The 26,524-nt window shown below is 36.3% G+C and overlaps 1 long non-coding RNA gene across 1 annotated transcript; it reads left to right on the forward strand.

The window, feature by feature from the left end:
- Positions 1-6,685: 6,685 nt before the first annotated feature.
- On the forward strand, positions 6,686-24,014 carry LOC125271476. Its single transcript, XR_007185637.1, has 3 exons — positions 6,686-6,955; positions 8,852-8,952; positions 23,898-24,014. It is a non-coding gene; the product is annotated as an uncharacterized LOC125271476 (long non-coding RNA).
- The last annotated feature ends 2,510 nt before the right edge of the window (positions 24,015-26,524 follow it).

Raw genomic sequence — 26,524 nt, forward strand, 5'->3', positions numbered from 1 at the left:
ATGATGATGTATGGAGGAAAGGGAGAGAGACAGACACCTTGCACGCTGCACCTGTACTGGAGGGTAGAGTTACAAGTCTAGCACAAGGCCACAGGAGGAATGTGTGTTTAGCTTCTGAAGCAAGCCCACACCGGTGGACACCAGCAGATGGGCAGCTGAGAGCTGGCTTAAATTAGACACACATATGCGCTCACACACTCTCACTCGCAAAAATAGAGGGTCTTGAAGATGTGGTTATTTGCATACACTTTCCTGGCACTCTCAGCCACCTGCTCCGTCATACTTACAGGTGCGGGACTCTTCATTCCAGAGATCAGTAAACATAGACAGGTTGCACAATTAGTCATGCTTTACGCAAAGGTCAACAGTTGGTGTGGTTGGGTTTGGAATAAACTTGTTGTTTTAAAGAGGCTTTTAATGACAGTTATTTGTGTGGAAAGAACACAAAAAGAAGATTTTGTGAAGAGTTGATGTGCCCCATTGACTTCCATAGGTTATTTTTTCCATACTATGGAAGTCAAAGGTTACCGTCAACTGTTTGGTTACCGACATTCTTCAAAATAACTTAAGGAAAGAAACTCAAACAGGTTTGAGAGTGAGTAAATGACAGAATTTTAATTTTTGGGTGAACTGTCCCTTTAAGTAAGTTTTTTTTTTTTTTTTTTTTTATAGACATTTATAATGTTACAAAGGAGTTCTATTTCAAATAATGTTGTTCTTTTGAAAATATTATTCATCAAAGAATCCTGTAAAATCGCGCGATTTAAAGGGGCTGCGCACTGAATCGGTGCATAGTTAATGATGCCCCAACATAGGCAGTTAAAAAAATTAATTAAAATGGGGTATTTTGAGCTGAAACTTCACAGACACATTCTGGGGACACCTTAGACTTATATTACATCTTGTGAAAGGGGACATAATAGGCTCCCTTTAAAGAAAGCCCAACTGTGAGCAACGAGGTTGTAAATCGATGCTATTTGCTTCTGTTGAAGCCGTCAGCCCACATTATTTCAAATAATTCTTTAAAATAATCATGTTTAACAGCAGAATTTGAGGTGAAAACTACATTTCCCATGATGTTGTACAGAAAATCTCACCAATCATAGAGTCGGCACAATCATAAACTGCTAGAAGAGCTCTTTAGCTCCGCCCACTCCCATGAAGCACTGCAAATGTCTCCCCATGCTCTTAAAATACTTAAATATTTGTACATATGTGCATATTTGATTGAAATAAACTTAAAATATATTGTTTTAATAAATAAAATCAACATTTTTAAATGAGTATATTTCTCCATTGTTTTTAATTCAATTACACTGTAAAAAGTAAGTTACCTGCATGGTTGGCTTAAAATTTTGAGTTAATTGAAATAAAACATTTGAGTTAATACAATGAAGGCGATTGGTTTAATCAACAGAAACTCAAAATATTATGTTATCTGAACCACATTAATTATTGAAGTTGGTTTGACAAAAGAAAAAAATGTGTGTTGTTCGCAATGCTTCATGGGATTGTAGTTCTTTCCCTCACTAATGCCGTTAAGTACACAGTCTTGGTATTTTTGTTGTGATTCACGTCGTAATTGGTTGGCTGGATTCATGGCTTATAACGCTTTAACAAAAACTTTTTTGAAATCCCTATGGATTGGATGGAAAAAATACTTGAGGAACAAGCGCTGCTGAAAAAGTGGGCGGGCCCTGTTGCATTCTATTGCATAATAACAATTAATCGACCGAATCAGAATCAAGGGATGTTTAATAGTAATAACAATTCTAAGTGACAGCAACACTGTAACATTTTCTCTTCATAAACATCGTCTAAGGAAATCAAGACCCTGGAGCTAATTGGAAACGCTCCCAAATTTATCAGACGCGCTCTAATTTTATACGTCAGTCTGAACTGTGGACTGTGACTGCAGGCGACAAACGCAAAGCTTGTATTACATCCACAGAATAAATTTATGCAACCAAAACGCTCTCATAAACAAAGGTCCCAAGTGCCCGTGAGTGAGAGCGCTCTTATAAATGTTCAGCCTGGCACATTACAAACTTGAAGGGAGAAAGCGTGCTTTGGCCTCTGGAGGCAACATAATTAAATTATAATCAGCACGGATTAATTAATCTATAATATTTATTCCTCTGTTTCGAGACGAAGGCAGCGCAATGAAGGGTATTTGTGTTCACTCCTCATTGTCTTAATAATGGAGGAGAAAGCGACGAGGGGGAAACTCAACAAGGCCCCTTGACGCCGCAGCCAGAAGGTTATTGCTGATATCACATGCGCTGAAAGCACTTATCACACACAACAAATAATTAAGGGGCTGATAATAAGAAAATTAACATTGGCTTTGTCTGCGTTTGTTTTGTGAGGCGCCTCATTGTGATGAAGGCTTTAGGCGACCCAGAATAAATTACGCGGGTAAGTCGCGCCGCAGCATGCAGAAGAGATGTAGTCATTAGACTGGTGATAAGTGGCAGTGAAAGGGAGAAGGCCCTTCCATTCTCTCCAAATTATTTGAAGCCAAAGCCTCAGATCAAATGATTTGGTCCACGGAGACCTCAGAGGGGCTACTGAGGGCATAAAAGAGAAATAAATAAATAAATGTCCTGGACTGTATGCAAAGACAAGACGAACAAATTAATCCTCTAAAACAGACCTTTATTAATATGTTTAGTGTTATTAAATGGGTAATTCTAAAAGAAAAAAAGTACCCATACAGTATAGTGTTGTCACAGTACTAAAATTATGACTTGACTAAAATCAATACTGAATCGATACAACGGCAAAAACTAAAACAGTAAAAGTTAAAATTGAATAATATGACAGAACTTAAAATTCATTGATTTATAAATTATAAATAAAAAAACCCTAAACTCACTTGACCAGTATGTTCCTGCCCTGCTTTTTGACCATTCCATCCCATTTATTTAAAAAAAATTACATGCCACAGTGTGAACGTCTTCACTCAAAAAAGAACTTTCACTGTTGTTAGTCTCACTCAAACTATCCTTGTTCACATTACTTAAAAACTCATGTAATTACATGAACTTAATTTAACTGAGTTGTTTCTACTAAACATAAGTATTGTCAGCTTTATTTAAAGGGTTAGTTCATCCAAAAATGAAAATTCTGTCATCAATTACTCACCCTCATGTCGTTCCACATCCGTAAGACCATCGTTCATCTTCGAAACACAAATTAAGTTATTTTTGATGAAATCTGATGGCTCAGTGATGCCTCCATTGACAGCAAGATAATTCACACTTTTAAATGCCCTGAAAGCTTCTAAAAACATATATAAAACAGTTCATGTGACTACTGTGGTTCAACCTTAATGTTATGAAGTGACAAGACTTTTTGTGCACCAAAAACATAAACAAAATAACGACTTTATACAACATCTAGCGATGGGCGATTTCAAAACACCACTTCATGAAGCTTTGAAGCTTTACGAATCTTTTGTTTCTGCCAAAGTCACATGATTTCAGTAAATGAGGCTTCGTTATGTCATAAGTGTTTCGAAATTTCAATGGTTCGCCACTGGGGGGCGTGACTTTGGCAGTTTGATACGCGCTCCGAACCACTGATTCGAAACAAAAGATTCATAAAGCTTCGAAGCTTCATGAAGCAGTGTTTTGAAATCGCCCATCACTAGATATTGTTGAATAAAGTCGTTATTTTGTTTGTTTGTTTTTTGGCGCGCAAAAAGTATTCTCATCACTTCATAACAATGTTGAACCACTGTAGTCAACTGTTTTAAATATGTCTTTTTTAGCTCTCTGGGCGTTTGAAAGTGTTAATTATCTTTCTGTCAATGGAGGCCTCATTGAGCCATCAGATTTCATCAAAAATATCTTAATTTGTGTTTGGAAGATGAACGAAGGTCTTACGGGTGTGGAACGACATGAGGGTGAGTAATCAATGACATAATTTTCATTTTGGGGTGAACTAACCCTTTAAAAAGTGTTTGTTCAGTCAATTGCTGAGTGAAACTCAAAAATTAATGTTGACATAACTAACTGGGCAGTGGATCCGTATTTCCCAGCATACTTTTACAACATTTATTATTGTTATGCTTCAGTATTATAATCAATATTATTATTCGTATTATGCAAATTTAGATTTTTCCAAACCTTCAAACCAAATTCAATTATGTTCCACTGAGCTTAAACAATGTCTTGAAATTAATATATAAATCCAACATGTACTACCTTCTCCCAGGATGATCCAGTGAGCAACAAACTGCAGCAATAACTGAAGGTATTGGTCATCTATCAAGGTGCTGAATAATTCATTTGCGTTTGTATTACTTGCTTTTTCCACACAAAATCCACACATAACTTCAAAAAATCCACACATTCGCATAACTTATAATGCCCCTTTTACAAGATGTAATATAAGTCTCTGGTGTTTCCAGAATGTGTCTGTGAAGTTTCAGCTCAAAATCCCCCACAGATCATTTATTATAGCTTGTCAAATTTGCCCCTATTTGGGTGTGAGCAAAAACACACTGTTTGTGTGTGTCCCTTTAAATGCAAATGAGCTGCTGCTCCCGGCCCCCTTTCCAGAAGAGGGCGGAGCTTTAACAGCTCAACAACAACAAAGCTGGAGAATCTCACGCAGCCAAAATGAGGATTGTCAGTAACGGTGTTCAGCCTTACATTGTTCAAACCGGAGTCGACACTGATGGAGAGAATCAGGAAGAAGTTACATTTTTTAGACGTTTCTAAATGGTTAGTGGATAAATGTATGTAGTTGCTGTGGAGTTGATTCAATTCATTGACTTGCATGTGCCGTCACGTTATTCTTTTGTGGTTGGCAACAACACTCTACTACAACAACTCTTCCTCTTCTGTAAAGCAGCCCAACATGGCCTCGCCCCCTTTATTGTATTTTCTCGGGGGTGGGGTTTATGTAAATTTTAGGGTTTGTGATGTCACCAACCCAGGAAGAAGCTCGTTGTAGTCCCTACCAGCCATGTGTTGTAGTCCTTAAAAAGCAATTTCTGTAAAAGAAAATATCTCCCTTTGCATTGAACTTTGAGCGTCGCAACTTTGCAGATGTTCTTTATGATCAAACAGCAACATTACACACTAACTAAAGTTAAAAAAGTGAAATCATAATCAAGGACCCCTTTCAATAGCCATAGCCTTCAACTTCCAATACGAGGAATCACTGTCCACCACAGTCTTCTGATACACTCTGCATGGACTCTAGCCAGATATACATAGTGAAAGAAGGCGTAGAATCTGAACTCTCTGTGATGTTTGAACTTTCTCTGATTGGCACCGCTGCTCTGTAGCGACCGCCATCCTGCTGATCACGTCGCAGGGAAGAGCAAGATCCCAACAAGTTTAGGAAGCAGCGGTGACAGTGCATTGTCTTCCAACAATACCACGCAGACAGTGGGCAAAGGAGATGGAGGAGAGCGGAGGCGATGGGGGACAATGGTGAGGAAGAGACACGCATGAACAGTTGCTGCTTCTTTTATGTCGCTCGTCTAGACAGCGATGTTCCACCCCAAAAGTTTTTTTGCAAAACAAATGAAAGGGTGAGGTGTGAAAGTGATCTCCAATAAGGAGATGAGAACCTTCTACCCCCCTGATAACTGCAGAGCTTACTAGCTTTGAGCTGTATCTCTATGCGCTATATGTTTCAAACTTTGGTATAATATTCCTATAATTGTCTGCTTCAAATTAAAATGTGTTAGAGATCTACAACTTATCTCCAAACCGTGATATTTTTGTGTCAAAGTGTGCTGTTATTTCAACCTACCTCACTACCAGGCTGAGTTTTAAAGGGTTAGTTCACCCAAAAATGAAAATAATGTCATTTATTACTCACACTCATGTCGTTTCACACCCGTAAGACCTTCGTTAATCTTCGGAACACAAATTAAGATATTTATGTTGAAATCCGATGACTCAGTGAGGCCTGCATTGACAGCAATGACATTTCCTCTCTCAAGACCCATAAAGGTACTAAAAACATATTTAAATCAGTTCAATATTAATATTATAAAGCAACGAGAATATTTTTGGTGTGCCCAAAAAACAAAATAACGACTTATTTAGTGATGGCCGATTTCAAAACATTGCTTCAGGAAGCTTCGGAGCACCAAAAATATTCTCGTCGCTTTATAATATTAATATTGAACCACTGTACTCACATGAACCGATTTAAATATGTTTTTAGTACCTTTATGGATCTTGAGAGAGGAAATATCATTGCTCCCTATGCAGGCCTCACTGAGCCATCGGATTTCAACAAAAATATCTTAATTTGTGTTCCGAAGATTAACGAAAGTCTTACGGGTGTGGAACGGCATGAGGGTGAGTAATAAATGACATTATTTTCATTTTGGGGTGAACTAACCCTTTAATGCTAATATTCCTCAGTCACTGATAAATCATGTAAATCAGTTAAAATGTACTGTGGTAATTAAATTGCCATGGTTTGTCATTGTAAACTCATGGTGGTGGTTGAGGAGATTCCCCCTTCAATATGTAATGCGCTTTGAGTGCCCAGAAAAGCGCTATATAAATGTAAGGAATTATTATTATTAAACTGCAAATAAAAGTTCAATAAATAAGAAATAAAATACATATGAAAACAGAAAATGTCCACTGTGTATGCATATAGTTCCACACTCCAATCCAGCAGGGGGCGCGCGAGTTAATGCATTGTAGCCTAACCACTTTTAACCAGCAGCATTAATCACCAATAATCGCAGTAAGCTCTGTTTTTTGATACTTTCGATAAGAAACAAAGTGTCATCTTTCAAATTCAGTCGATTTTTTTTTTTTTTACGAAATTTGAACAATAAATGCCGTTTTGACGCTTGTTGATGTAACAGATCGCCTCAGTTCAAACGGCAGCGCGGAGCGCGAGTGAACGCGATCGTCTCTTCCTCTTCACTACTAGTTACAGAATAAACATGAATGAACATCTGAAGGTATGTTGAAATATACAGTACAACTTACTGAAACTTATCATATCTCGTGTAATCACTCAATCAGTGTTTCAACCGCTGAAAGACGTCAATAAAACAGCTTGTAAACAATGTCACTAGCATTAGCCTACATTTAGCCTACCTCAGAAAAGCCAGTACAACTTGTTAGTTCGCTAGAGAAATGAACTGTTTCGCAAAATATATGCACTATATTAGGCATAGCCTATAATAATTTAATTAAATGATGTCTTAATTATTTAATGTATGTTTAAGTAAATTCATAATGAAAACAAGTTATGGCAGCCACTGTGTAAATGATTATATTTCAACAACGAATTGGAGAAACATAATTTTATTAGATATAGAAGTTAATGCAAAAACTGTCTTATGTGCAATTTACATGTTTACATCCATTTTTTTTTTTATTATTTGAGTGCCGATGATTATATCTAAAAATAAATAGCAACTGAATTTATAGTTTACACTGCATTAGCAGAGATTGATTTTTTTTATCCTTCAAAATTGAATTATAATTGAATTAATTTAAAGACAGAGACACTGTTTGTTCATAAACAACTGTTAAATAATTATAATAATAAAAAAATGTTTAGTTTTCTCATCCTGCTGTATTGAACCCGTACTGAACCGTCATGTTTGTGTACCGTTACACCCCTATCATGATTTATCACATTTTTTCTTTTGTCAAATCAACTTAGATTCACAAATGTTGTTCAGATAACATTTTGAGTTTCTGCTGATTTAAACCAATCTCTTTCTTTGTATTGCAGCTTCAGTCAACTCAGAATTTTAAGTCAAACAGGTTACTTACTTTTTTAAAATTAAACCAACAAGTTTATAGACATTTCCTTTAACCATAAAACAACACAATGGAATGCGTAATTGAAAATACATTTAGAACACCTGTGAAAAATCAATAAAGAAAAATCATGGCTGCGTCCGAAAACCTAGGTAGCTGTCTTAATGCCTCACTGCCTTATAAGAGAAAGACTTGTACGGCAGCATTTGTGCATGAAGGCACCTCACGAAACTGATTTTGGACAGACTTCTGAGGCAGCGTAACAGTTTAATGATCTACAGCAAACTAGCGCAAGCTTTGGTGAAAACTAAATGAATATTTAATTACTACAGTAGTAATTTCTCGCTAGAAATGATATCAAAAGTGGAAAATGTTGGTCAAAAATGTACATTTACTCACCAACTGGCCAGCAAACGCAACTTTCGGATGCCATCTTTATTTTTCTAGCTCATCTGTCACAGAATGGAAAGCACAGGATTGTGGGATATCTAAGGATGCATCTATGCTTCCTTCAAAAATCGATCAGATGAAAGTATCTCATGAAACAGGAAGTGAAGCTAACATTGGATTAGGATGTGCCTTGATGCCTTCCTACCTTGAAATGTGTCCTCAGAAGGCAGCATTTGCCAGTTTTCGGACGCAGCCCATATTTTCCTTCATATAAACAGTATATGGAGCCTATATTTAATTTTTTTTCATCACTTAATTTTACTTAAAACACTAAGGAAACAATTCAACTTGCATTTTTTGTTTTTGTGGATTGAATATTTTTTCTAGTGTAGACCAATTATTACATTTACTCTAGACCTTTTTTATATCATAAAATGCTGGAATTTAAGCATAAATACCATTGAAAAGCCAAGCTAAATGTTTAGCTTTAAATTTCCAATGCATAGGTGGTATAAGACAACTCACTAAGAAACCTGGGAAAGGCATGTAGAGGAAGACTACAAGTACACAAACACTCAATAACATAAATGTACTTTTTCATAGACTCTCTTTGCATAGACTCACAGTCATGAAGGTATAGCCGTGAATAAGCCAGGATTTACACAGTTGCTCCACCTTTCATCATATCACAGGTTTTGCAGACCTCACTGTGTCATGGACAAACAGCACAGCAGCTTTGCAGAACAGTCTCACATTCTCATCTGTGCATCTGTGACAGGACACAATCTAACTAGTGAGTTTAACCCACTTAAGATACAAGTATATACAACAATATTAAATTGAAACTCATAAATAATCGCTATAAACCTATTACTTTTTGCAGTTGCTTTAAAGGGTTAGTTCACCCAAAAATGAATGAAAAATGAAAACAACAGAAGAAAATTCTGTCATTAATTACTCACCCTCATGCAAAACAGTAAGACTTTTGCTCATCTTCGGAACACAAAAGAAGATATTTTTTATGAAATCTGAGAGATATCCATTGACAGTCTGCGCAACTTCCACTTTGATGCTTCAAAAAGTTCATATAAAGACATCGTAAAACTAATCCGTTCAAATCGAGCAGTTTAAATTTTCAGAGAGACACGATTGATTTATATGATGAAAGTATTTAATTTAGGCTTGTAGTCACATATAAACACTGATCAGTGAAACAGAAACAGAAGCTCAACCGAACCTGCTTGATGCGTGAGAACAAACCTCTTGTAGAAGAAGCTCAAATGTGATGCTTAACCTCATTGGTTCTTTTTCAGAAGCTCAAACATAATGTGTAACACGAGAATGAACCTCATTGGTTCTCGCACGTCAAGCAAACATGCTTGATCTTCCGTTTACCATAACTGATGTGTGTATTGATGAATGTTTATATGTGAATAAAAGCCTAAAATCTGTTCATCATAAAGCGATCGTGTCTCTTTAGATAATTTGGAGTAAACCGCTCAATTCATATCGATTGGTTTTACAATCTCTTTATGAACTTTTTGAAGCGTCAAAGTGGTAGTTGCGTAGCTGTCAATGGAGGGACAGAAATCTCTCAGATTTCATTAAAAGATCTTCATTTGTGTTCTGAAGATGAACAAAAGTCTTACATGTTTGGAATGACATGAGGGTAAATAAATGATGACAGAATTATTTTATTTTTTGTGTGTGTGTGAACTAAACATTTAAGCCATTGAGTAACATTTTCTATTTAATACACTTTTAAAAATAATTATTCCATCTTGATGACCTTTAAAAGTTCTTCTTTGGTTCTTTTGTGGTCAGTAATTTTTTTTTTTTTTTTAGAAAGAAAAATTAATACATCTATTCAGCAAATATGCATTCAGTAGATCAAAACTGACAGTAAAGACATTTATAATGTTACAAAATATTTATTTTTTTGTTTGAACTTTCTATTCATCACAAAAAATAGATTACAGTTTCCACAAAAATATTAATAAGCACAACTCTTTTCAACATTGATAGTAATAATGTTCCTTGAACAAATATTACAAGATTTAAAGAGTTAAACTGTAACAGTATTTCACAATATTACTTATTTGGTTATCAAATAAATGCAGCCTTGGTGAGCAGAAGAGGCTTTTTTCAAAAACTTTTGAATGGTAGTGTAGTCTTCAGAATATCCTGGGTTTTACGTTTACGTAGAACCTGATTTGAAGATTTTTTCTCAAGTGTTTCTATGCACTAACATATTGATAAATCTGTGCCTACTGAAGAAGAATGGCTTTTTTAGGCACATACTAACTGGTTCATTCTATCAACCCCCCGACCCGCTCGGCTGTAAATTGTGCAGCAACTGTGCCGGGATATGCCACCCACTGTGCTGCTGCAGCATGCAGAGAATGGGCATGTCGCATGCCAGCAAAGCTGGAACTCAATAGGCCTGTATGTTCCTCACGGGTCAGCTGGTGAAAAGGGTGTGTGTGTGTTTAGGAGTGGGGAGACTTGTAGGGATCACATCCTCAAGCCCCCATTTCAGGGGCCAACGCCTCGCTGTGGTAACCCGATCTGTGTGTGTCTGCGTGTTAATGCTAAACGTTTCTGTTGAAGCCAAGACAGTGGCTCTGCAATATTCAAATAGACAGTAAGCCATAATTAAGCATGCAAATTAACATTTTGTTAAAAAAATAAAGCTCTCAAATTGATCAATTGTTTATGCATGGCGGAAAATACAAAATACAGTCAAAGAAAGCAAAATTGATGAGGTGATCGTGTTTCTTTTGGCGTCGTTCCATCCGCTGCGTTTAACCAGACAGAGGGTGCTCGGCCTCGCTTGCCAACCGTGTTCGGTGTCCATGGCAACGTCTAAGTGATGTCTGCATAATCAGAGAGATTAAACGGAAACAAAGGTGTGGCCTGAGTCTTACTGGGCGGCTCGAGGAGCATGTTTACATAATACTGTTCAAATAGTCCTTTCTTCTCTTCCAAACAACAGTTGTGCGGACACAACAATTGTAGGATGAATCAGCAGGTGTACATTAAAACCAGTGTCGGTAATACATCTATATACACGGGCATTCACACTTCAAAGGTAAAGCACAAAATACTGATTTCAGATTTTTTCTTCAATATAATATAATTTAATCTCTAATTCTATTTACATAGTATTTACTTTAGTGTTTTCAGGTATATATATATATATATATATATATATATATATATATATATATATATAAAACCTAAAATAGTGTCAATAGTGTTAGTTTCTAATTATTATTCGTTCTAATTATTCTTAATTATTTTAATTAGAAAAATACAATATTAATTAAACTTAATAAACTTTATAATAAAATATATATTTTAGTGCTGTCATTCAATTAAAAAAATTTTAACTAATTAATCGCACATTTTTTTCTGTAATTAACCGTGATTAAAAACATTAGAGTTTTTAATATTTTTATATTTGTAATAATTTCACAGTTACTCTTTTAATTGAAGTGAACTTAAAACACTTCACATAACCAATTTAAGACATTATTTAACTAAGACTGCTCTTAAAGGTGCTGTAGAACGTTTTTTTAAAAGATGTAATATAAGTCTAAGGTGTCCCCTTGAATGTGTCTATGAAGTTTCAGCTCAAAATACCCCATAGATTTTTTTTTATTAATTTTTTAAATTGCCTATTTTGGGGCATCATTAACTATGAGCCGATTTAGGCTGCGGCCCCTTTAAATCTCGTGCTTCCCTCCCCCGGAGCTCGCGCTTGCCTTAAACAGCATAAACAAAGTTCACACAGCTAATATAACCCTCAAAATGGATCTTTACAAAGTGTTCGTCATGCAACATGTCTAATCGCGTAAGTATGGTATTTATTTGGATGTTTACATTTGATTCTGAATGAGTTTGATAGTGCTCCGTGGCTAAAGCTAACATTACACACTGTTGGAGAGATTTATAAAGAATGAAGTTGTGTTTATGAATTATACAGACTGCAAGTGTTTAAAAAATGAAAATAACGACTTTGTCTCGAGACGAATTGTCTCCGTGAATACAGTAAGAAACGATGGTAACTTTAACCACATTTAACAGTACATTAGCAACATGCTAACGAAACATTTAGAAAGACAATTTACAAATATCACTAAAAATATCATGTAATCATGGATCATGTCAGTTATTATCGCTCATCTGCCATTTTTCACTATTGCTCTTGCTTGCTTACCTAGTCTGATGATTCAGCTGTGCACAGATCCAGACGTTAATACTGGCTGCCCTTGTCTAATGCATTGAACATGGGCTGGCATATGCAAATATTGGGGTCATACATATTAATGATCCCGACTGTTACGTAACAGTCGGTGTTATGTTGAGATTCGCCTGTTCTTCGGTGGTCTTTTAAACAAATGAGATTTATATAAGAAGGAGGAAACAATGGAGTTTGAAACTCACTGTATGTCATTTCCATGTACTGAACTCTTGTTATTCAACTATGCCAAGATAATTCAATTTTTAATTCTAGGGCATCTTTATGTATGGAAGGCCCAAAGGTTCAAAAACACCAGAATTTTAACACATCAACAGCACTTAAAATACGTGTATTTCACATGTATTTAACATGCATTAAATACATGTTGTTTGTGCGTGAAATATCGGCAATAAATGCGTGTGAAATACTTGTTGTTGCCGTTAAAGTTCACGTGTTTAAATAGTTTTAACGCATTAAACTGAAAAAAATAATCCCATGCGTTAACGCGTTAATTAACGCACTAACATAGCCTATTTATATATAAATAATATGTAGTTCACCATATTATTAGTAATATATACTACCGGTCAAAAGTTAGGAATCTTTTATTTTTATGTTTTTGAAAGTCTCTTATGCTCACCTAGACTGCATTTGTTAGATTTTTTTTAAGTAATATTTTAAAATATTATTACAATTTAAAATAACTGTTTTCTATTTTAATATATTTTAAAATTTTTGAATTTTCAGCATCATTACTGTTACATTACATTACAGTTTTCAGTGTCAGAAATCATTCAAATATCAATACTGAAAACTTTTGCTTCTTATTAATATTTTTGTTGGAGATGTGATACAATTTTTCAAGATCCTTTGATGAATAGGAAGTTCAAAAGAACAGCATTTATTTGAAGTAGAAATCTTTTATAACATTATGAATGTCTTTGTGGTCAGTTTTGATTAGTTGCTAAAGAAAAGTATGCTTGTTTTTTTCTTTTATTTAAATAATATACTTACTTGAATGGTAGTGTATCATAATTTCCACAGAAATATTAAGCTGCAAAACAGTTTTTTTTTTTTTTAATGTAATAATATTTTACACTTTTAATCAATTAAATGCTTCTTTGGTGAGCATACAAGACTTCTTTTGAAAGCATTATAAAATCTTTATGATTCCAAAACTTTGACCGGTAGCATATGCATATACTTCTCAATAAAATCCTAAAAATATGACAGCTGATATCTTTGAGAAATAAATGCATGGCCTTTCAATGAATTCAAATGATATATCAATGATGATATATCTCATTTGTGTCCTTGTCACATTATTAGTAATAATGTTTTTGTTTTTCAGAGTGACTATGGCTGGTACTTCATGAACTTAATCTTAACAACTCAATATAACGTTTTGATTTTTCTGTATTTAAACGAGTACATTTATGAACATATATGATACTCATACACTTGAGACGTCGCACTGTGCGGTATAGTCCCTATTTAGCACTGCCCTTCCCCCTTTGTTCATTCGTACCCTCTCAACCCAAGCAAACCCCCCTGGTCTCAGTTCCTGTTTAGGCTGGTATCATCCATTCAGTGCTATGCTAGCCCACGATGCATTAGCATGAGAAAGTGCCGGGTGCTGCCTGGTGGCCAGGGAGTCGCTGCAGACATCCAGCTGTCCATTGAATCCAATTTCCCCCTCTCCGACAGCCTCAGCCTGAATCAATCATGTTTACTCTGCCTGTTTTGATTTGCATTGTCACTACGCTCAAGACCCCCTCTCTTTCGCGCTCATCTCGCCGATACCGTCCGCTCCCCCTCGACCTTTCGTAGCCGCTCTTTCTGTTGGGCGACAACAGTCCTCCCACCCTACTGCCATTACACCGGGGCGCATGACTTCTGTTACCATCCGTCAGTGCTTGACAGCTCTTGGAGTGCTGATTTATCTAATTAGCAATCAATTAGCTTGTTACAACTGGATGCAATTACCTTTTACAGAGAGAGGGAGAGGAGGGCAGCTGGTCGAGGTAATAAATCCCGGTTAAGTGGAGCCACTCCCTCCCCTTTCCTCCTCTTCACAGGAGTGTCTGACAGAATTACAGGGCCAGTGCTGAAAACGCAAACACAGTCTCCAGGGGCTACTTTCTCCTCCTTTGCTAATGTGCCGAAATCCCACTTTAATGAATATTGGATGACTGAAAAGAAAGGAAAAGGGGGGGTTGAAAATGGCCAGGCTTTTTAATAATAAGGCCAGATTTCCGCCCGTTATAATCCTTGACAAAGGCTGGGTTGTTTTACAGCTGCTCCCGACGCAGAGGTGTGTGAAGGGTCAGTGAATAATTTTCTGCATGGTTTGAAGCCATTAAGAGTGACCGGTGACTAAACGCATAGCTCCCTTCTCACTATAACCTACTGATCGTGTCATTCTACAACAGACTGTAAATAGCCAGGAGAGACAGGATCGTCAATGGTTAATATCACTTAAGTGATAAAGGTGATGTGCATCATTGTTTGAATCTCATGTTCTAATTTAAAGGGATAGTTCACCCAAATATGACAATTCTGTCATCATTTACTCACCCTCATGTCGTTCCACACCTGTAAGTCTTTCGTTCATCTTCAGAACACAAATTAAGATATGAAATCTGAGAGATTTCTGTCCCTCCATTGACAGCTACGCAACTACCACTTTGATGCTTCAAAAGGTTCATAAAGAGATCATAAAACTAATCCAAATGAATTGAGCGGTTTAGTCCAAATTTTCTGAAGAGACTCGATTGCTTTATATGATGAACAGATTGAATTTAGGCTTTTATTCACATATAAACATTCATCAACACACATAAAAGTTATGGTAAACATAAGCTCAAGCATGTTCGCTTGATGTGCAAGAACCAATGAGGTTCATTCTTGTGTTACACATCACGTTTGTTGAACGTTTATATGAGAATAAAAGCCTAAATTAAATTTGTTCATCATATAAAGTGATCGAGTCTCTTCGGAAAGTTTGGACGAAACCGCTCAATTCATACGGATTAATTTTACAATCTCTTAATGAACTTCTTGCGTAGCTGTCAATGTAGGGACAGTAATTTAATCGAAAAGATCATCATTTGTGTTCCAAAGATGAACGAAGGTCTTACAGATTTGAAACAACATGAGTAATTAATGACAGAATTTAAATTTTTTCATCCCCTTAGTATGCAGAGATGACTATAAATAAGCCATTTGTATTAAAACATTGCTCTGTTAGTTAGAGCATCCTGACCAGCCTGTAACATTAGCGCAACCAACAGTCTGAGATTGGGGCAGGACGATTTGTTTGGCTGACCAATGGAAGACACTTCAGTTTGGTGACACCGAAATTATATACATCACCTTTAAAGAGACAGCTTACCCCAAAATTAATTTACTCACCCTCTTGTTGTTTCAAACCTGTGTGATTGTTCTTTCTTCTACAGAACACAAAAAACACTGACTTTAATGAACCCTAATGTTTGGAACAAATTAACAGATTCAGTTTTCATTTTTGGAATTTTCATTTTGGGGTAAAGTATCTTGTTATTTCACCCATTCCTTCTGCACTTTGTCACAAATGTTAGATCCCCATTACAATTAAATTATGGTCTAAACCTAAATCCTCCTAAAACAGTTAGCAGTCTTAATTTATTCTTTGATTGATATGCTCATTACCGCACTAGTCTTGACAGCAGGAGTTCAGCTTAACCCTGATTGAAGGTGAAAGGAGAGGAAGTCTTAAAGGCTAATAAGAGAGACGGGTCATATTCATGAGGATGTCGGGATTAAGCAGGCTTAGTTATCATTAAAAGGTCAGACCCATGTATATGGTAAATGTAAAATATTTTAAAGTTCATTTGAAACACATCCACAGAATTCACACATACGAATAAACTGAAATTAGATTCACATCTGTGGTAGATTTCTCTTAATTACATTTATTTATTGGGTAGACACATGATCTCTGAACCGCATTGCTAGTTCCATAAACCAGTTGAGATGCAAGAACGCTGGTTATGATAGTTAAATGGTAATGAGAATCATAATTTGTTTGGAAATATGATATGAAAAATATGAGTTATGATATTGCAAAGGCTAAAAGCTTAATTTGTCATTTAATGTATTATGTTAAAATTATGGATATGATTCTTATGTTCCGTGGAAGTGTGGAAAAACACTTATTCTGTGTGTTTTACTGAAGCTCAAACAGAAGCAGTATGGCATTAGAAATGCAAAGATCACATGTTCGAGTCCCAGCTACGCCATCAACAGTGTAAATTTCTTTGGATAAAAGCATCTGGAAAATGCATAACACCCAAAGAGGGTAGTTCAGTATAGAAGCTTGTTTCCACAACGGAATAAAATAATTTAAAAGATAATTGCACATTTTTATCTCGCAATTCTGACTTTTTTTTTCTCGCAATTTTTGAATTTACATCTCGCAATTATGACTTTTTTCTTGCAATTCTGACCTATTGCAACTATGAATCTCACAATTATGACTTTTTTCTCGCAACTGTTTACATTTCTCGTTTACATTTTGCATTTATTTTTTTCTTGCAATTATGAATTATTAATTGCAATTTTTAATTTTTCTTGTAATTCAGATTTTTTTCTTGCAATTATGACTTTTTTTTGCAATTGCGAATTTATATCTTGCAATTCTGACTTTTTCTTGCAATTGCAAATTTATATTTTGCAATTCTGACTTTTTTTCTCGCAATCCTGACTTTTTGCTTGCAATTGTGAATTTATATCTCGCAATTATGACTTTTTTCTCGCAATTGCAAGTTTACATCTCGCAATTATGACTTTTTTTCTTGCAATTCTGACCTATTGCAATTATGAATCTCGCAATTCTGACTTTTTTTTTTACAACTGCTAATTTACATTTTGACTACAACTACAAGTATGACTTTTTTCATGCAGTTATGACTTATTAATTATACATTTCACAATTCAGATTTTTTTCTTACAATTGCGAATTTATATCTTGCAATTCTTACTTTTTCTCGCGATTCTGACTTTTTCTTGCAATTGCGAATTTATATCTTGCAATTGACTTTCTCACAATTCTGACTTTTTTTGCAATTGTGAATTTATATCTTGCAATTCTGACTTTTTCTCACAATTGTGAATGTCTATGTCTTGCAATTGACTTTTTTCTCACAATTCTGACTTTTCTCGCAAGTGTGAGTTTATATCTTGCAATTCTTTTTTTTTCTTTTCTTGCAATTGCAAATTTATATCTTGCAATTCTTACTTTTTCTCGCGATTCTGACTTTTTCTTGCAATTGCGAATTTATATCTTGCAATTCTGACTTTTTCTCGCAATTGTGAATTTATGTCTTGCAATTGACTTTTTCCTCTCAATTCTGACCTTTTCTTGCAATTGCGAATTTATATCTTGCCATTCTGACTTTTTTCTTGCAATTCTGACTTTTTCTCACAATTCCGAGGACTATTTTTCTCGCAATTGCGACTTTATATCTCATAATTCTAACTTTATAATTTGCAATATAACTCACAATTATAACTCACAATTGCGAGTTTATAGCAAGCACTTCTGAGAAAAAAGTCAGAATTGTGAGATAAAAAGTCACAAATACCTTTTTTTTTTATTTTATTTTTTTTATCCAGTGGCAGAAACATGCTTCCATAGTTTAGCTGCTGACTGCTGAAAATAAATCACTTTTTTTTTTTTGGTTCTGTGTAGCTGCCTTTAACCATGAACTTAGAGTCATAATCGAAATAGAAATTTGGTACGCACATTCCACAACACATCAGTGTGTCAATGTTCAATGAGAAAAAGAATCATGGGTTAACCAGTATTTCCTACTTACAACTTGAAATCTGTGTGTTAAATTGATTCCACTAACCACATTTTTGTCTCATTCCATAATGCTGATGATGCTGACCATTTTTTCCCCATTGAATGTCTATATGCTTTCAGCAAGCTATATCTGTTATGGCGAAAATAAAGAGTCTACGCCGCCTGATGCCTTTTACTTTCTCCCCTATTCAATGAGAGGTTTATTTTCACTACCTCTCAAAGAAAAGACTATCTGTTTAATCCGTCTCCGCAGCTTAGCCGCGGCCCATGAAATGAATCTTAAATCCAGGTATAGGTATTGGTATAAATATCTCTTTCCCCCTGCTTGTGTACTCCGCCGCTGCATTCGGGATAACAATAGTGGCGTCTGACAAGGCAAGGTTAATCCTATATGCTTGCGTATTATGCAGGGTCAAACTCCATATCGCACGTTTGCCGTGTCATTAATTTCCAAACCTGCGGCCCGGGGTCCCTGGGCACACAATGACTCGCTACATTAGCTAAATGGCCAGCAGTCTGTAGTTCGTAATGAGATGAGTCGCTAGCATGGTCGCTCGTTCATCATCCTGCTCGGTCCAATACAAGTGTTCTTTTATCTAGTTTCTCTCAGAGCTGATGTCATCACAGTGGACATTAATCAGCTGTCAGGGGAACCAGGGACTCCCATAATGCCCTATTAGCAGCCCTGTTCCAAAATCATTACCTGCAAATGAATGACCAGAGATTGGCCATGTCGACCACTCCCAAGTCTCTCAAAGTGTGCGGACACCTGGAGTTGAACTTGGGTGCGTGTTTATTTCAGATATTATGGTGTTATCCAATGTTAAGCTGTAGAAAAGGGAAGATAAAGCAAGCAAATGCATTTGTAATAAATTCAGACCATGCTGAGTTAATAAAACATCAAACTACGGATGATTAAAATCCAACATTGTCTTAACATTCCAAGCAAAGATGTTTGGGCTATGGTTTCTTATTTGTTCCATTTCTTTTTCTTTCTCTTGTCCTCAAACCATCCCTAAACTTTTGCCTCGCCATCTCAAAGACACAAATTCCTTTCAAGTGAGTCCCAAGGTTAGCGATGTCATTTCCTGTCTTTTAAAATCCGTGCAAAGGGAATGTCATCAGCCCTACAAATAGTATGCAGTGGAAAAAAAGCCCTCCAGTTTCCCATGAAGCTCACAGAAGGCTAAATAATTGTACATATTGTCAGATATTCCTCCTTTGGGACTGCATGAATGAGAAGACATTAATGTGAGGACCCTTGCCTCCCTTCTCTTCCATTCGGAGCATCTATTTCAATAAGGTGGCCATATGTCGAGCTCCTCTGACACAGCGCACCAGCAAAAGTGATTACTGTGGTTAATAGGTGTCACCAGTCTATTGTAAAGGACATAATTACTGGGGGTCAAGTATCGTATTAATCAAATGCCATTTTGCCAATTCATCCAGTGTCACTGGCCCCAGTTGCTTTCAATGTGTCCGCTCATCCCCTCATGTGTTTCAATTAAACTCCAGATGAGCTTGTGGACATTAGCAGTGGGAATGATCGGCATTATATTGGATGTTTGGAAAATATGTGACATTTATGGGAGTAGTTACATGCTTCAAATGTTTAGAAATATAAAACACACACACACACTAAACTCTAAAAAATGCTGGGTTAAAAACAACCCAAGTTGGGTTGAAAATGGACAAAACCAGGAATTGGGTTGTTTTAACCCAGTGGTTGGGTTAAATGACCAGAATGACCAGAACAGCCCAATTGCTGGGTTTGTCCAATTTTAACCCAGCTTGGGTTGTTTTTAACCCAGCATAATGGATGTTTGGAAAATATGTGACACTTATGGGCATAGTTACTTAAAAGTTTTAGAAATAACACACACACAGCACTCTAAAATGGATAAAAAAAAAAAAAAAACCAAGTTGGCTTGAGCAATTGGGTTGTTTTAACCCAGCGGTTGGGTTAAATGTTTGTCTAACCTGCTGGGTAGTTTATTTTAACTCAACTATTGTTTAAAAATTACTGTAGGGCTGGCTTAAAATGAACCCAGAGTATGTTGGAAATTAACATTAATAATATGTTTGTTTAATAAATAAACAAACATTTATTAATAAGTTTAATGAATAATAGTTAAACAATAAACATTATTAATAAATGTTCACCTTTTGATTATTATTGTTGCCTCTAGTAATTATGTGTCTGATTTTTAATTTCCAACATATTTGGGGTTCATTTAAAGCCCAAGACATATAGTAATTTTTAAACTATAGTTGGGTTAAATAAAACTACCCAGAATGCTGGGCAAACATTTAACCCAACCGCTGGGTTAAAACGACCCAATTGCTGGGTTTGTCCATTTTCCTCCCAACTTGTGTTGTTTTTAACCCAGCATAATGGATGTTTGGAAAATATGTGACATTTATGGGCATAGTTAGTTGCTTCAATTTTTTTGAAACTTAACACACACACACACACACACACACACACACACACACACACACACACACACACACACACAATTTTGGGGATGCACGATGACTTTCCATAATCTCATAATCCATAATAACTACAAAAAGAAAAGAAAAAAATAGTCAGTATTAAAACCACAAAAGGTAATAAATAAAATACCTAAATAATTGGCGAAATAAAAAACACTAAATCATCTCAGGCCTCCATGACATTTATATGCTGATGCTGTCGTGTGCTTCGCTTATACTCATTCATCTCAGCCATACCCCTTTTGCGCTGTATTTAAGAGGCTGATATCAGATTAATACCCCCATTAAGCGAATGAGAGGATCCATTTGCATAGATGGGAAGGAATATGCAGATAAAGACGGGACAGCCCATGATAATGTAGAGGGTGGGGCACGGCGGGAACCTCGCTGGATAATATAGCTGAGCACTATTCAAGGCAAGGAAGGAGCTGTCAGTCAAATTTGATTTCCTTTTTGTGTCGTGCACACTGGTATCAGTAGAACATGAATGGGTCATTTCAAATGGCCGATGAGCTTATATTCCAGTCTTGGAATTAGGATGGATTGGATTTAGTTTTTGGGATGTTAAAAGCCTATGTGAGATAACATGAGATTAAAGTGCATTGGTTATGTTTGAGGAATACAATTATAAAGGGTTTGAAATATTTAGGAACTTTAAGACTTACACTCTTAAAAATAAAGGTAGGTTTGGTGTGACCAAATATTCTCAGTGTAAAGAACATTTTAATTATCTGAAGTACCTTTTGGATCTGTAAAGAACCTTTTGTGCAATGGAAAGTATCCATAGATGTTAAAGGAACCTTAAATGCCAATAAACAACCTTTATTTTTAAGATTCTGGATCTGTTGCAGCTTGAGTTATTTACCTGAAATGTACACTCTAAAAAATTGCTGGGTTAAAAACAACCCAAGTTGGGTTGATAATGGACAAACCCTGTGATTGGGTCGTTTTAACCCAGCGGTTGGGTTAAATGTTTGCCCAGCATTCTGGGCAGTTTTATTTAACTCAAATATTGTTTAAAAATTACTATATAGCTGGCTTAAAATGAACCCAAAGTAGGTTGGAAATTAAAAAATCAGACACATAATTGCTAGAGGCAACAATAATAATCAAAAGGTGAACATTTATTAATAAGCAATCTTTATTATTCATTATACTTATTAATAACTGTTCACTTATTAAACATATTAATAAATGTTAATTTCCAACATACTTTGGGTTAAACAATAGTTAAATAAAACTACTCAGCAGGTTGGTCAAACATTTAACCCATTAGCCGGGTTTAAAACATCCCAATATCTGGGTTTGTCCATTTTCAACCCAACTTGGCTTATTTTTAACCCAGCATTTTTTTTTAGAGTGTATGCATTCAAATTCATTAGTCAAATATCAATAGTAATGCTATCAATAATGCTATCAAATAATAGCATTTTGTACATTTTGTGCTATAAATGTCTAGGTTGGTGCTTTAGAGATGCTCAACAAACAGAGGAAAAAAGATACTGCTTTTTTCTTTGCCGTAATATAAATTTATTTCTCACGTTGTTTGTCGAAATGAAAAATAGCACAATGTGGTTGGGTGAGCTGTCTAAAATGCACAAAAAGCAAGTGAAACCATTTTTATTCATAACATATTTCTCTCCCATATGTTTCTAACTTCCCCCATTTCTCTCTCTCTAGCTTATAAATTCTCATTCTTCCTCATTTAGAAGTCATTTTCCTCTTCTGTCACCTACTTTGTTTTCACTCCGTCTTCTCCTTGGATCCGCCGTTGTTTGTATAAATTACCATTCATTGCAGCATCACTAAAGCATAAGTGGTCTGCTATCCCGTGTCAGTAGCTTGCCTCGCCATGCATGGCAGAGAAGCGAACCCTTAAACGAAACAAAAGTATCGCATGGGAGGTTGAGGAGGAGTCGCTGTTGCAGATGACACAAACACGGCGCCAAACGTTCTCCCTCGTAATCAGCCAATAAGGCGGAGAGATGCGAACACGGGAAGAACAGCTTTACCATTCCAGCTGACTGGTGGCGAGCCAAGTGCGCAGTGGCGTTCAAATGGCAACACTCACTCAACACCTGTTCTCACCACCTGGCTAACACAACCTAGGCCATGGGAGTGTGTCAATAAAGGCAGTGGGGAGAGCGTATAAAAGTGTGTGTGTGTGTGTGTGTGTGTGTGTGGAGGAAGAAACTGAGAGAAGGAGAATGTGTGTGTGTGTTTTACGATAAAGGTAGGCCTATCTGCGGCCCTTTCAAACCGTCCAGCATCATTTGCATGTTGTAATTGGATTGTGTGGAGTGCCAGCTTTGCAGCGTATTGTAATGAGGCACGTTTTTTGTTTAGGTCTTTTATTCACTGGAAAGAGGCTCCTTATTATCAAGCCATATTTTGCGGTCTGTGCCTAGCTATTTCATAGATTGCAGTAGGCTGCTGTGTACTAAGTTGTAGACCTGGAGTTATAAAGTTAATTCGGTTGCAGTTCATTTTACATTATGTGCACTTACTAGTACTTACAGTGTACTTAAAGGGATAGTTCACCCAAAAATGAAAATTATCCCATGATTTACTCACCCTCAAGACATCCTAGGTGTATATGGCTTCTTCTTTCAGACAAACATAATTGGAGTTATATTTAATAATATCCTGGCTTATAATGCGATAATGTGAATGGGCGGTGAGATTTTTGAAGCCCACAAAAGCACATCCATCCATCATAAAAGTAATCCATACGGCTCCAGGAGGGTAATAAAGTCCTTCTAAAGTGAAGCAATAGGAAATATCTATATTTAAAACTTTATGAACCATACTAACTTGCTTCCGGCCACAGCCATACACAAGTCGAGTTCAGGCGGAAGAGTGTGACCTGTGACCTGACATATGACGTACTGACGAACACGGAAGCACAGAGGATAGAGCAAAACAAAACAAAACAGGTCATGGATTAGAAGTCTAAAACGAGAGAAATGTCAGTGGATTTCGATGTAAGAGAAGAGGAGCTTGAGTTTGTTGCCCAGCCCTATTTGTTTAAACCTCAGATGGGACTAGTTTTTCAAATGATGTTTGAGTTAAAAAAAATTTATCACTAGACATCTGTGATTTCATGTACCAATTCGGACGGGACTAACATCTGTGTTTATTACAGAGGTCGGGATCATTTATATGCACACCCCCAATATTTGCATATGCCAGCCCATGTTCAAGGCATTACACAAGCCAGTATTAATGTCTGGATCTGTGCACAGCTGAATCATCAGACTAGGTAAGCAAGCAAGAACAATAGCGAAAAATGGCAGATGGAGCAATAATAACTGACATGATCCATGATATCATGATATTTTTAGTGATATTTGTAAATTGTCTTTCTAAATGTTTCGTTAGCATGTTGCTAATGTACTGTTAAATGTGGTTAAAGTTACCATTGTTTATTACTGTATTCACGGAGACAAGACTGTCGTTATTTTCATTTTTAACACTTGCAGTCTGTTTAATGCATAAACACAACTTCATTCTTTATAAATCTCTACAACAGTGTGTAATGTTAGCTTTAGCCCATTAGCCACGGAGCATAGCCTCAAACTCGTTCAGACTCAAATGTAAACATCCAAATAAATACTATTCTTACATGATCTGATGCATTCATGCAGCATGCATGACGAACACTTTGTAAAGATCCATTTTGAGGTTTATATTAGCTGTGTGAACTTTGTTTATGCAATGTATTATAGAGTCGCGGGCTCGGAGGCGGGGAGCACAAGGATTTAAAGGGGCCGCAGCCTGAATCGGCGCATTTATAATGATGCCCCAAAATAGGCAGTTACAAAAAATTAATAAAAAAAAAAAAAACTATGGGGTATTTTGAACTGAAACTTCACAGACACATTCAGGGGACACCTTAGACTTATATTACATCTTGTGAAAAAGAATTCTAGGGCACCTTTAAGTAAACTCCGAGTTTATAGAAGTGGCTGTTTATAATAAACTTGCATAAGTGAACAGCGAAATTTAGACAAGCATCTTACTTTTACATTACACTGATATTAAAATGAAGCAATCTTTGCAGTTTTTTTTTTTTGGCTCTATTTATTAGTTTTATCATTTTATTTTTTTTGTTGGATGCCATCCATATTGAAATTAAATGGAAGCATGCCAAAGATTGGTGTGCAAACAGTAGCTTAGATAGGTCAAAAAACACACAAGGAGAAGCGTAAGGATAATAAACTTCAGCAATCACAGGCATTTGCATTCGCATTCGGATGGGATTAGGTCATTTTCCCGGACCTTTTCACAGAAGGTAAAAGTCGCCGTAATCTTTACTGAAATTATCCATAATGATTACTGAAATGGCTTTCAGATGGGACTAAAATCACTGAGAAGCTCTGGTAAATGTCCATGTAAAACTAATCTCGTCGAATAGATGCTACTTCTACATCCTACGTCATACTCGCGTCAGAGGTTACTCTTCCACCGGAACTCAACTTGCGTATGGCCGATAATGGAAGCCAGTTTTAATAGTTTATAAAGTTTTAAATATGGATATTTTTCTTATAAATATGCATCCCTTTGCTTCAGAAGGCATTTATTAACCCCCTGGAGTCGTATGGATTACTTTTTTTTTATCACAATTTGTAGTATCATTAGGGGCTTTCGCACCTGTTAGTTCCAGGAACTAGCCACCAGGGCAGTTCCCGAGAACTAAATGTTCCCCTAGAGCCATTTTCCTGGTTGCATTCATGCTGCAGCTAGGAACTCTGAAGTGACATGAGCCATGCTTGTTGTTGAGACTTTTATTTTGAAGGCGACGCGGTAGACATTTATTTTGACGGCACTGAAAACGCAAGAGCCTGAGCACACAACTCCCATTCTCCATCCTCATTATTTTACAATCTGTTTACCAGTCTGTATAATACATTATTAGATAGAACTGTTATACAAAGAAAGTAGATAGTATATGAAAAAAATATTTGTGTTTGCCATGTGGCTGATACACAATGTCACTAGCTGAGCAGAAATACATAATCATGTTTCACTTGGTCCCCTCAAAGTCAGGTTGTATTTTCTCTTTAGAGAGGTCCATCTATCACTGTTTTCCATGTTCGTAGAGCTAGTTCGTGGAGCAAATATACAGTGGGTACGGAAAGTATTCAGACCCCCTTAAATTTTTCACTCTTTGTTATATTGCAGCCATTTGCTAAAATCATTTAGGTTCATTTTTTTTCCCCCTCATTGTGCCTTGCCACAATTCTGTCTCTGAGCTCTTCAGGCAGTTCCTTTGACCTCATGATTCTCATTTGCTCTGACATGCACTGTGAGCTGTAAGGTCTTATATAGACAGGTGTGTGGCTTTCCTAATCAAGTCCAATCAGTATAGTCAAACACAGCTGGACTCAAATGAAGGTGTAGAACCATCTCAAGGATGATCAGAAGAAATGGACAGCACCTGAGTTAAATATATGAGTGTCACAGCAAAGGGTCTGAATACTTAGGACCATGTGATATTTCAGTTTTTCTTTTTTAATAAATCTGCAAAAATGTCAACAATTCTGTGTTTTTCTGTCAATATGGGGTGCTGTGTGTACATTAATGAGGAAAAAAAAATGAACTTAAATGATTTTAGCAAATGGCTGCAATATAACAAAGAGTGAAAAATTTAAGGGGGTCTGAATACTTTCCGTACCCACTGTATAGTCAGTCAGTGTACATTTACGTCACTGGTAGTTCCTATTGTGCTGGTTTAGACCCAACTCTGAAGTAGGAGCTAAATTAGTTTCC

This window comes from Megalobrama amblycephala, linkage group LG7, assembly GCF_018812025.1.
Source record: "Megalobrama amblycephala isolate DHTTF-2021 linkage group LG7, ASM1881202v1, whole genome shotgun sequence".
Classification (NCBI taxonomy): domain Eukaryota; kingdom Metazoa; phylum Chordata; class Actinopteri; order Cypriniformes; family Xenocyprididae; genus Megalobrama; species Megalobrama amblycephala.